We start from the raw sequence: 12,571 nt of genomic DNA on the forward strand, positions 1-12,571 counted from the left end.
CTCACGCGTTAACCAAGGTCGACCGCGCTCTACTATTACACACCCACTGATCTCCCGGGTTGTCTTAACTCAGACAGGCTTTTCATTCATTTTAACTGCCCCCTTGCGCTGTGGTGAGAGCATCTCTTTAAGATCACAGAGATTTGTGAGATATTAAGGAAATTCTAGGGCTTTGGAATGGAAAATAGCAAGTAATCATTTTTTACACCCAGAAAATTCTCACATAAGAGTAATGTCAGAAGAACAATTCTATAAAATAAAAACAGCCTACCTCGTCTCTCCTCTCCTGAGAAGGATCACAAAAAAAGGGCACAATTCTGAAAAATAGGAGGTGAAGCCAACATTTTTTCTGAGCTTAGTTCTACATAGAGAATAAATAGTTCTCCATCTCTGCTATCAAGGATTTCCAATGCAAAAGAGATTCAGCAAACAGAAAACACACACAGCAAGATGTTTTTGCTAAATATTTAATGGTTTTCAGCTTTCCAAATTTGTTTTCTTCTCTGTGTATTTAATGGTCTTAGCTTCTACTTTGGGAAGAATGCAACGAGCCCGTAAGAAGCCAAGACAGGTAAAAGCTGTCGTTTTGTTAGTTTCTTTAAATTCATGGATGTGTATAAAAGATACAGTCTTAACACAGGAATAGGAAAGGTACAAAGCCCCCAAATTACCAAAAGGTTATTTTCTGAAAGTCTCTCAGTTGGTGGGTTGGAACTTTAAAAATAATTATTTTGTGCTAGAAATAGCCTCACGTTTTGTCTAAATTATCCCACAAAAGTCAAAAAATCATACTTTCACGATGAAAATAGGCATCACTGCAGCATTTACAACAAGGCAAAACTGAAATATTAATAAAAAGGAATCAGCCACATTTTCTTATTCACCAAGAATATTTACGTATTCCTTCAACAAATATTAATTGAGTTTCTTCTGTATGCCAGGTGCTATTTTAAAAGTTGGGAATGTGGCAGTGAATAAAGGAGATATAAATCTTGAAGGCAGGTGCTTGGGGAAATCGGATTAGGTTGAATGGGAGGACTATGGCTGATGGTTCTGTGGGAGGGGCTCCGGATTCTTTCCAAGGATTCACGTGTTAGTGGCACGGGTTCATTTCACAACCACTAGGTCCCTTTCCTCAATCAAGCCGATCCACAAACACTATCCCTAAGCTTATCAGGTATAACTAGGATTAAGTTCTGGCTCGGGAACAGAATGAAGGATGAGAAAGAAGGCAGTTCTCCTGAGAACACTAGAATTAGAGCTGAAAAGGAAAGGAAAAGAGAATAGGAGGGAGAAAAGAGGGGGGCAGGAAAGGAAGAGGGGAAAGAGGGAGCAAGGAAGGTAAATGCAGAGTAGACTTTGCTGTTTGGGAATTTTCTAAAATTATCTGAGTTTTAAGTCATGGAAAAAATTTTAAGAAAATTAACACAAACATACACAAAAATGGTAAATGAAGAAACCCATGAAGCAAGGTGTTGGAACTGACTGGAAGCATACAGTTAAGTTGATCCCTGCTCTGAGATGTTCCATTTCTTTCTTTTTTTTTTTTTTTTTTTTTTTTTGGTTTTGGTTTAGGCTTTTCCTGTTGGAACTGCTTTGCGGACCTCTCTTTTCAGATATCGAATTTCCTCTTTAACAACTCCTGTGGATGCACATAGCCTTTTGGCTTCTTCCTTGTTTCCGAGCTCCCTCAGCAAGCCTTTTCCAGGACTTGGATTTTGATTATCTTCTCTCTTTGCCTGTAGCCAAAGGCACAAGCTGCTTGTTTCCAAGCCTGGATCTAGCTTCCTGGATACCAACCGCAGCAAGAGGTCCAACGGGAAGAGACCAGTTCCTACAGTTCCCCAGGTGGCCACCAGATGGCATTGTGAGACCATCTTACAACTACTTACTGGGGGGTTGGCTTGTGGGTAGTTAGGGCAGTTGGTGTTTACTGGAAGGAGGAAGGAAGATCACTCTTGATGAGAAAAGTTTTATTTTATTTGCGGGGTTATACAAAAAAATTAGCATGCCTGGAATTCACAACCTCATAAACTCCTATTCTTGATTAACACGGTTCAGTTTTCCCTTCCACCCTTCAACAGACTCCTTACTCAAACAGGGAAATTCTATCTTCAGACTTAATTAAATCCAGCCTTTCTACTGCTCCCATAAATAATACGGAATTCACAAAGATTAAGCCTGAGAGATTAATTGAGTACCCAAGGACATCTCACAATATTAAATAATCTCATAAGCACAGCATGCTTATTCATATTCTAATATACTTAGTCTGACTTATATTGCATTTCAGTGATGTGGGTCGGCCCATATTTGGTCCTTCCTGGATGTATAAATTATAGCCCATAAACTCCTAATTTAGTCTCCATTCTCTAGTGGCATCAAGTCATGTCCTACAGTAAGGCAGTTACAGTTACTGGGTACCACCTGGTGAGACTTTCGGATGCTAAAATCAACTGAAGGATGATTTTAAAAAATACGAGTGCTCATTAAAGTGTCTGGAAATAAAATAAATAAACAAAAGTCAATAGTTTTTTTTTTTTTAAATCCATCAACAATTAGAAATATTATGAAAGGAAACAACTCTATTCATAGCAACCATCAAGGAATTAAAATACTTAGATAAATGTTTTAAATGCCAGAGCCTACACGAAGAACACATAAAATGCTACTGAAAGAATGAAGAGAATGCTTGAATCCATAGGGAATTTTTTAAAAAATACAACCCAGTATTATAAAAGTGCCAATTTCCCCTCAATTGATCTAAAAACAATATAGAACTGTACTGGAAAATTCCAGCAGGACTTTTCCTCTATCTACCAAATGACTTTTTAGTTCATTAAGTAAATATGGAAAAAACAGAAAGTCTGAAAAAGAAAACTGAAGGGATATTTACTCTATAAAAAAAAATAGTACAAAGCCACAGAAACAAAAACTCAGTAGTAATGACTCAGAAACAGACAGGTCAATTGAATAGAATAGAGCCCAGAAACAGATTCAAATATATAAGGGAATAATATAAGAAAATGCACCACTTTAAATCAGTAGTAAAATGGTGTATGTATTCTTGAAGTCTGACAACTGGCCAGCAATTGGGGTAAGTAAAAATAAAACTGGCTTAGGTTTCTCCTTATGCAAAAATAAATCCCAGATGGATCAAAGATTATCGTGTAAAAATGTTAAAATCTAAGGCTACTATGAGGAAATAAGGGGGAGTGGTTCTGCAATCCTTGAAAGACAATGCTCATTCTTAACTATGATACAAAAGCTTAAAACTTTATATAAAATGATGTAACAGTAAAATTTTTTTTTTAAAGATTTTATTTATTTATTTGACAGAGAGAGATCACAAGTAGGCAGAGAGGCAAGCAGAGAGAGTGAGAGGGAAGCAGGCTCCCCGCCGAGCAGAGAGCCCGACGCGGGACTCGATCCCAGGACCCCGAGATCATGACCCGAGCCGAAGGCAGTGGCCCAAACCACTGAGCCACCCAGGCGCCCCACGGTAAAATTTTTTGACAAGAATTTTATACACAAAAACAAATAAGTGATGTTTAGTTTAAATTAATAACCACTGTGTGCAGAGTTAAAAGTCAAATGACAAACTCCAAGCCCAAATAACAATTATCTCAATATTCACAGATCTCTTACAGGGCAATGAAAAAAAGACAAACATTGTAATAAAAATACTGAAGCAATTAAACAAAGAAGAAATAAGAACATCCAATGAGCACTTGGAAATATGTGCAATTTCATTAATAATCAAAGAGATGTGCGGCGCCTGGGTGGCTCAGCAGGTTAAAGCCTCTGCCTTTGGCTCAGGTCATGACTCCAGGGTCCTGGAATCGAGACCCGCATCGGGCTCTCTGCTTAGCTGGGAGCCTGCTTCCTCCTCTCTTTCTCTCTGCCTGCCTCCCTGCCTACTTGTGATCTCTATCTGTCAAATAAATAAATCTTTAAAAAATAATAATAATAATCAAAGAGATGCAAATTTTTAAGTGACTTTTGAGCACTTGTCAATTTTTAAGAAAGACAAAAGCCAATATTAAGAAAGTATGAAAAAACAAGCACTCTATTATTTTGCTTAGTGGAAGCTGCAACTGGGATGATAGATCTGGAGCAGTTTGGTAAGGAATATACACAAACATTGACCTTTTGGCTCAGCAATCCAACTTCTAGGAATTTAAGAATATAACTGTACAAATGCAAAATGATTAATGTGCAAGGATATTTAGGGGGGAGGGAGATGGAAGGATGGGTGAGCCTGGTGACGGGTATTAAGGAGGGCACAGATTGCATGGAGCACTGGGTGTTATACGCAAACAATGAATCATGGAACAGTACATCAAAAACTGATGATATACTGTATGGGGACTAACATAACATAATAAAAAATGTACAAGGATATTAATAAACACATAATGGGGGAGGGTGCAGTGTAAATGTCAACAGGAGGTTAGATAAAGTAGGGTATATATGCGTGTATATATAGATACAGATATGGATATGAATGTAGATACATAATGTAACCATTAAAAATTCTGAAATATGGGGGTGCCTGGGTGGCTCAGTGGGTTAAAAGCCTCTGCCTTTGGTTCAGGTCATGATCCCAGGGTCCTGGGATTGAGCCCCACATCGGGCTCTCTGCTCCGCGGGGAGCCTGCTTCCTCCTCTCTCTCTGCCTGTCTCTCTGCCTAGTTGTGATTTCTCTCTGTCAAATAAATAAAATATTTAAAAAAAATTGTGACATATGTATCTATTTAGTGGCATGAAAACACAATAAAGGGGATAGAAAACAGTACTTAGTCCCAAAAGAGTAGCAGAGCGTCATATATTGTATTAATCTTTTTATGTAAACGTAGGTGTTTGTATGAGTGTATGAGTGTGTGTGTGTGTGTGTGTGTGTGTGTGTGTGCGTGCTGAGATGTCTAGAAGGCTATCTACCAAATACGAATGGGACTTTTATCTGAGTTGGAGAGATTTGAGTAGTTTTAAATTTTTTCTTTGGGCTTGGAATTTTCTATGCTTAATTTTTTTTAACTATAAAAAAGAAATGAACATCATTTTAATTTCACTTTAATTCTGAGAATAAAATAGAAGATTAAGAAGAATTCTGTGATTCCTAAGGCACCTAAGTGATTTTGGCAATACAGATGATCTGGTTCATAAAACCTTTAAAAAGCTGATAATTAAATCTTAGGTTGTTTCATTTGATAAGCTTTCCAAAAGTGTTTTATTACATTCATAAATTCATACAAAGGAAACAGAACTCGCTGGCATTTAAAATTCCATAATTAGTATATAAAGTAATATTGGTATTCAGGAAGTGTTTGTCCAAATTATACATCCATTCTCTTAAATAGTATAAATTTGTTCTCCTATACAGTATAAATCTTACCTTTGTGGGGGGGGGGAGGAAATCTAGATTTATTCTGAAAATTCCCTAATATGCATGGTGAATATTTGTCACTCTACATTTTATGAACATTTATGCTCAGTGTTAATTAGAAAGCAGGGTGCTTATAAAGCCTTCAGAATTTAACTGTAAAATACATACAAATGTTAAAATACAGTAAATCTCAGAGATTAAGGCACCAAAGTATTATATAATTGAGAAATGTATGCAACTCACAACGGGGTTCTATTAAAGAAGGGGTTTGTAGAAAAAGAGGGTTAGGGAGTTGTAATCTACATAAAGAGGAATTAGAAAGCAAAAGAATTCTGCTGCCTGCCTTCCATTCTAACTCTACAGAAATTACAGGTAATGGTTCTTCAATGAAATGGCTTCTCCTGAGTTTTGCTGCTATAGAATAATAATTTAAGAGGTAAAAGAACAAGGAGAGAATTACTCTTTGGCAAGCGTTCGGCTTGGAAAAGGTCTGCACACTTAGCACACCAATTTTCGTGAGAAATCCTCCCTCACAGGTGAAATCCACTGCACTCCCCAGCCCGAAGTTGTCAGAATATCAGAATCACGAAGACGCTTTGGAAACCTACAGATTCCTAGACTGCCTTCCACATATTCTCTTTCAAGAAGTCTGGAGGCCCAGGACTTTGTATTTAGGGCTGTTCTGTTCCCTACCCGGTGTGCTGTTGTCAGAGTCACCTTCCCTTGCTCAATTACAGAGATTTTACTCTTGTATGAAGGACTTCACTTCTACTTTATATATTTCATCTTAATGGTTTACTTACAGTTGGGCCCAGCGAAAGCATCATGAATCGTGTCTCTGTTACACCAGCTTATTACTCTGCCTTCCAGTGTGCTAAATGCAAGTGAAATAAGCATGGTTTTTCTGTCCTAATCAAGTTGTAGATTTTTTTTAATTCACAGAAGACAACAAGGTTTTGTAAACCTTTTTGAGAGTAAGAAATAAGAACAAATACTTCCTTTTTTAAGATTTTATTTATTAAAGAGAGAGAGAGGAAATGAGAGAGAGAGAAAGCATGAGAGGGGAGAGGTCAGAGGGAGAAGCAGATTCCCCATTGAGAAGGCAGCCTGATGGGACTCCAGGATCATGACCTGAGCTGAAGGCAGTTGCTTAACCAACTGAGCCACCTAGGGTGCCCCAAGAACAAATATTTCTTATAATAAATTTCCAAAGTCACTAAGTACACATATATTTATGATATAAATAAGAATTTAAGGCATATATACGTACATATATATATGTAGGTATATAGATATAGGCATGCATATATTTATGTATTATGAAATGGAAACAGAGATTTCACAATACCAAGTTACCGTTATGATTCGCAATTTACTCTTTTCTATTCTACTTCAGATTTTTAAAGTGTTGGTCTTACTGAAGGAAATTGATTTCATGACCCAATAATGGATCATGACCCAAAGTTTAAAAATTACTAGCCTTCAATGAACATATTGAAAGGTGTTGAATATTATGAGTCATCAGGTGAAATGCAAATTAAAAGCACACTGAGATACCACCAACACCATCAGAAGGGTTACAGCTAAAAATGATAATGATTCGAACTGGTGTAGCCACTATGGAAAACAGTATCGAAGTTCCTCAAAAAGTTAAAAATAGAGCTACCCTACAACCCAGCAATTGCACTACTGGGTATCTATCCAAAGAATACACAGTGAATCGAAGGGGCACATGCTCCCCGATGTTTATAGCAGCAATGTCCACAATTGCCAAAACATGGAAAGAGCCCAGATGTCCACTGACAGATGAATGGATAAAGAAAAGGTGGTGTATCTATATACAATGGAATATTACTCAGCCATCAAAACAGTGAAATTTTGGGGCACCTGGGTGGCTCAGTGGGTTAAAGCCTCTGCCTTCGGCTCAGGTCATGATCCCAGGGTTCTGGGATCGAGCCCCGCATCGGGCTCTCTGCTCTGTGGACAGCCTGTTTCCTCCTCTCTCTCTCTGCCTACTTGTGATCTCTGTCTGTCAAATAAATAAATAAAATCTTAAAAAAAAAAAACAGTGAAATTTTGCCATTTGCAATGACATGGGTGGAACTAGAGGGTATTATGCTAAATGAAATGTCAGAGAAAGACAAATACCATAGGATTTCACTCATATGTGGAATTTAAGAGACAAAACATATGAACACAGGGGAAGGTAAGGAAAAATAAAATAAGAGGAAAGCAGGGAGGGAGGCAAACTACAGGGAACTGAGGATTGCTGGAGGGGAGGTGGGTAAGGTGATAGAGGGAACTGGGTGATGGGCATTGAAGTAATGTGGACTGGGTGTTGTATGCAACTGATGAATCACTGAACTCTACCTCTGAACCTAGTAATACAGTATATGTTAATTAAATTAAATTTAAATAAAATTAAAAAAATAAAAATGATGATGATGTTGATGTTGATGGAGAACCTGGGTGGCTCTGTCAGTTGAGCGTCTGACTCTTGATCTCAGCTCAGGTCTTGATCTTAGGATTTTAAGTTCAAGCCCTGCACAGGGCATAAAGACTACTTTAAAAAACTTCTAAAAAAATTAAAATGATGATGGTGATGATGATGATGATGATGGTAAAAACTACAATGCTAAGTGGTAGGGGAAGACAGGAAGCAACTGTCATTCTCATATACTGCTGATGAGAGTATAAATTGATGCAATAACTTTGGGAAACTATTTTTTAACATCTATTAAACCTGATTTTATATATATATATATATATATATATTCTTTTTTTAAAACATTTTTTAAAGATTTATTTATTTACTTTAGAGAGAGAAAGCAGGGGGAGGAGGGAAAGGGCAGAGGGAGATGGAGAGAGAATCCCAAGCAGACTCCATGCTGGGTGTGGAGCCGGATGTGGGGCTCAATCCCAGAAGCCTGAGATTATGACCGGAGCTGAATGCAAGAGTCGACACTTGACCAACTATGCCACTCAGGTGTCCCTATATTCTTCTAAATATACAATAAACATTTAACAAAATACTGAAATACATGTGTAAGAATGTTCATAGCAGCATTAATGGTAACAGCCCCAAAGGAAACCAACCCATTCCACAACAATAAAGTGCGTGCAATTCCACAATAGAAGAATGGGTACATACATTGTGGTATATTCATACAGTAAATTCTATAACACAAGAGTGAACCAACTACTGCTCAACGCACCAACACAGATGATTCTCACAAACATAAGATTGAACTAAAGCAGCCAAAAAGAAAAAAGAACACACAGTTCAAAAACAATCAAAACTAACCTATGGTGATAGGTAACCAGGATAGCAGTTACCTTGAGGGGAGACGGGATGTTAATAAGTAGGAGGGACTCTCAGGAAAATTTAGAGCTCTGGAAATGTTCTATTTCTTTATCTGGGTGTGTTACATAAATACATTCCTTTGGTCAAAATTAAGTTAGCTGTGCAGTCATGATTTGGCAGTGTTTGGAATGTAAAGAAACAAAGTTATTTATAAAAATTAAAAGTAAATTTTTAAGAACACATCAAATTTACCATTTGCCATTAACCTACACATCTCTAAATCTACCATTATAATGAGGTTCCATTATATTTTTAAACCATTTTCATCAATGTTTCCAGGCTGTAATTATAGTTAGGACCAGCAAAAATCGAGATTCCCCATTCTGAGCCCAGTATTGAGGAAGAAACGTCGCCAGAGGAAGAGGGGGAGAAAAGACAGCAACAAAACTCAACAAGATTTGGAAACAGAATAATAAAGGCTTCCTCTTTGAAAAACTAAATTATAAAATAAGAAATGATAGCTTCCCTTTAGGGAGAAAATCAGGCTTAATTAAAATAAAGCAAATCACTTAAAGCCAAAAGTACTTGTTAAAAATTCATATACTGTTTTAGTTTACTGTTGTTACATAATTAATTACCACAATTTAGTGGCTTAAAACAACACCAGACCTGTAGGTGTCCTTACAGTTGTGTAGGTCAAAAGTCTAGACACAGTTCCACTGGGTTCTCTACTCAGGGTCTCACCAGGTTGAACTCAAGGTTTTGGCTGGGGCTGAGGTGTCATAGGAGAACTCTGGCCAGAGTACATGGCTGCTGGCAGAATTCATTTCCTTGTAGCTGCAGAACCCATAAAGGTTGCATCTTCAAGGCCAGCAGGGGAACACCTGCTACACGTCTCAATCTCTAGTTCTTTAAATCCTCTTTGAAAAGCGCTCACCTGATTTGATCAGGCCCACTAACATTGAAGAGGGAAGAATTACACCAGCAAACACACAGGGAAAAGAGAATCTCAGGGCCATCTTAGAATCCTGCCTACCAGGGTGCCTGGGTGGCTCAGTGGGTTAAAGCCTCTGCCTTCAGCTCTTGTCATGATCCCAGGTCCTGGGATTGAGCCCCGCATCGGGATCTCTGCTCCACGGGGAGCCTGCTTCCCCTCTCTCTCACTCTGCCTGCCTCTCTGCCTACTTGTGATCTCCGTCTGTCAAATAAATAAATAAAATCTTAAAAAAAAAAAAAAGGGAATCCTCCCTACCACTGACATTCGGTGATAACAGAAGCTAAGGATACAGGAAACTTCCCACTAAGTGAGCTCAACAGAGACCTTTTTGCTACCTACTCAAGCTGAGACAAACTTCCAATGAGACTAATCTTGTCTGTACTCTATCATAAGGCAATTGTTTTCTGCTGAATTTTTCCACCATTTAATGCAAAAAGAACCCCACAAAAAGACAAAAACAAAAACCAAAAACACAAAACACAAATTTTCTCTTACTGCCAACTCAATTTTTAGCTACCTACTATGTAAAACTCCATATCTACCAAAAACTATCAATGAATTTTTTAGATAATTATAGGAAGTCACGCAAACAAATAATGTAAGAGATTAGTAGTGACTCCTGAATTATACTTGGTCCTTACTCACTTCAGTTGTATCTGAACTTACAATAAAGTCTGAATTTTCCCACCAAAGAATTTTATTCCTCAGAGAGAGAAATGGAAAGGCAAAGAGTCAGCCAAAATTTTACCAACAAAAACAAAACAAAGGAATGGCATAAAACTTTAGTTAAAATTTCAAAAGATCATAAGCAGGGAAAATATATCTGTTCTGTTTTATGATAGTACTAAGTGGCTTCTAATCCCACATCACTCCGCAGAAGCACCTGAAGAAAGGGTTAAGTGAGTAAAATCGTTAAATTTCTGAGTAGTATTATTTGAAGTAAATTTGAGGTGATAAGGAGCCAGTGTAAAGAAAAGCCATAAAAGTCATCAAGAAGAAAAGCCCCAAAACATTATTTTAGCCAAGGTAAGAAGGAGCACCCAAATCTGTTATCTTTTAAGACACTGGGCTAAAAATGAGATCTACACTGAGGTCCAGAAGATGGGTAGTCCTTAGCTTGTGCAATGTGCTCTGATACAGGACATTTAATGAAAATTTAGAATAAGAACAGTCTTCCACTAAGGGCTTTTCACTCAGTGGCAGTTACCCGCCCCCCAATCCTACACCTTCAGACTGTGGAAAAGTAGATAGAATAAATAGTAGCTTAAAGCGGGAAAATAACTGCTATCAAAGAAGGCAGAATGACATGGAGAACTCAACCACACGATGTCAGAACAAACACTAACATTTAAATAACTCAAGTTAAGAATGAGCCAGATGGAAAAAAAAAAAATGTTACAGCAACTATTACAATAATAACAGTGAAAGAAGAAAGCAACAGAACATGCATAAAACTCTTGAAAAAAAAAATCAAAATGAAAGCACACCCTTAGGTTAGAAGGAGTTTTCTTACAAATAGTTTTCTCTGTAAAGGACCTCAACAAGTACATCTGACCCTTGAACAATGCAGGAATTAGGGGCTTTGACCCTCCATGTAGTCAAAAGTCTGTCTTAACTTTTGACTCCCCGAAAATAACTCATAGCCTACTGTTGTCCAGAAGCCTTACTGGTAACATAAACAGTTGATTAGCATATATTTCGTATGAAATATGAATTATATACTCTATTCTTATAATAAAGCAAAAAAGCTAGAGAAAATAAAATTATGAGAAAATCATAGAAAGAGAAAACACATTTACAATACTGTACTAATTTTTAAAAATCCACATGGAGGTGGACCCATGAAGCTCAAACCAGTGCATTTCAAGGGTAGAAATTTATGTAATCACTAAAGCAGGGACTGAAAGATGAGATGCTGAAACAGCGGAATGAGATAGAAAAAGAGACTTCAGAGTTAAGGAAATAAATTGAGGTCAAAACACCAGCAGTTCAGTTCTAATAGATAAATTAGAAACAGGTAGGAATAGAATAAACATATGTGAAAAGTAAATCAGTGGCATGAGGAGAAGGCTTGAGATAAAATAATGCAGAGGGGAAAACATATTCACATAATTAGAGGAGGATAGACAAGGAGGACACACATGGATAATGCAACGTAGGTATGACTGGTGTTCCCGAAGAAATGAAAGAGCCTAACAGAGTAACAACAACACAACATCACTTAGACGTGCAAAATGTAAAAAGTATACAGAGATATAACATAGGATACTTTCCTTAGATTCATCAAAGGGGTGAATGTCATGATCAGAAGGACATATAACACAGCTGGGAAAAGTGACCTAGAATTATCTATCATCAAGAAGACCTAACCAGGTAACATTACTGAAGTTCAAGACATGGAAAGACATATACAGGCATCTGGAATGAAAAAGATCAAGAAATGTCCAAGGGGAAAACAATCAGACTGATTCTCAGTAGCATCACTCCATGATGGAACATAACAGTAAAGTGTCTAGGAAAATGTGAGTGTGGAAGAACACGATACCCATTACTTAAGGTTATAAAATCAACAAAATTCTCAACAGGAAAGAATTTGGGGGAATATAGCAACCATAAACTCATTTGCAAGACAGGGGGACAAAATGCATCCAACCAAAAATGAATCAAAATGAAGAATTTAGAAACAAAGAAACCATGATTATCACCAAACCTGTTTAAATGCAGACTAACACCTGTGGGAATTATATGAGAAAAACAATATAAGTTTTACAAAGTAAAAATAGCATAAGCCACAAGAATCAGGAGCTGAGCAAAGTGGTATAGGATACAGTGTTAGAAGACTAATCGCCTCCGGGAGCCTGGGTGGCTCAGTGGGTTAAACCTC

General features: G+C 37.4%; 1 protein-coding gene across 2 annotated transcripts in view; it reads right to left on the minus strand.

Moving 5' to 3' along the window:
• Positions 1–12,571, minus strand: part of HTR7 (5-hydroxytryptamine receptor 7) — a 78,297-nt gene that overhangs the window by 10,026 nt on the left and 55,700 nt on the right. The window lies entirely within an intron of this gene.

The sequence above is a fragment of the Meles meles genome, chromosome 13, assembly GCF_922984935.1.
Source record: "Meles meles chromosome 13, mMelMel3.1 paternal haplotype, whole genome shotgun sequence".
Taxonomy (NCBI): domain Eukaryota; kingdom Metazoa; phylum Chordata; class Mammalia; order Carnivora; family Mustelidae; genus Meles; species Meles meles.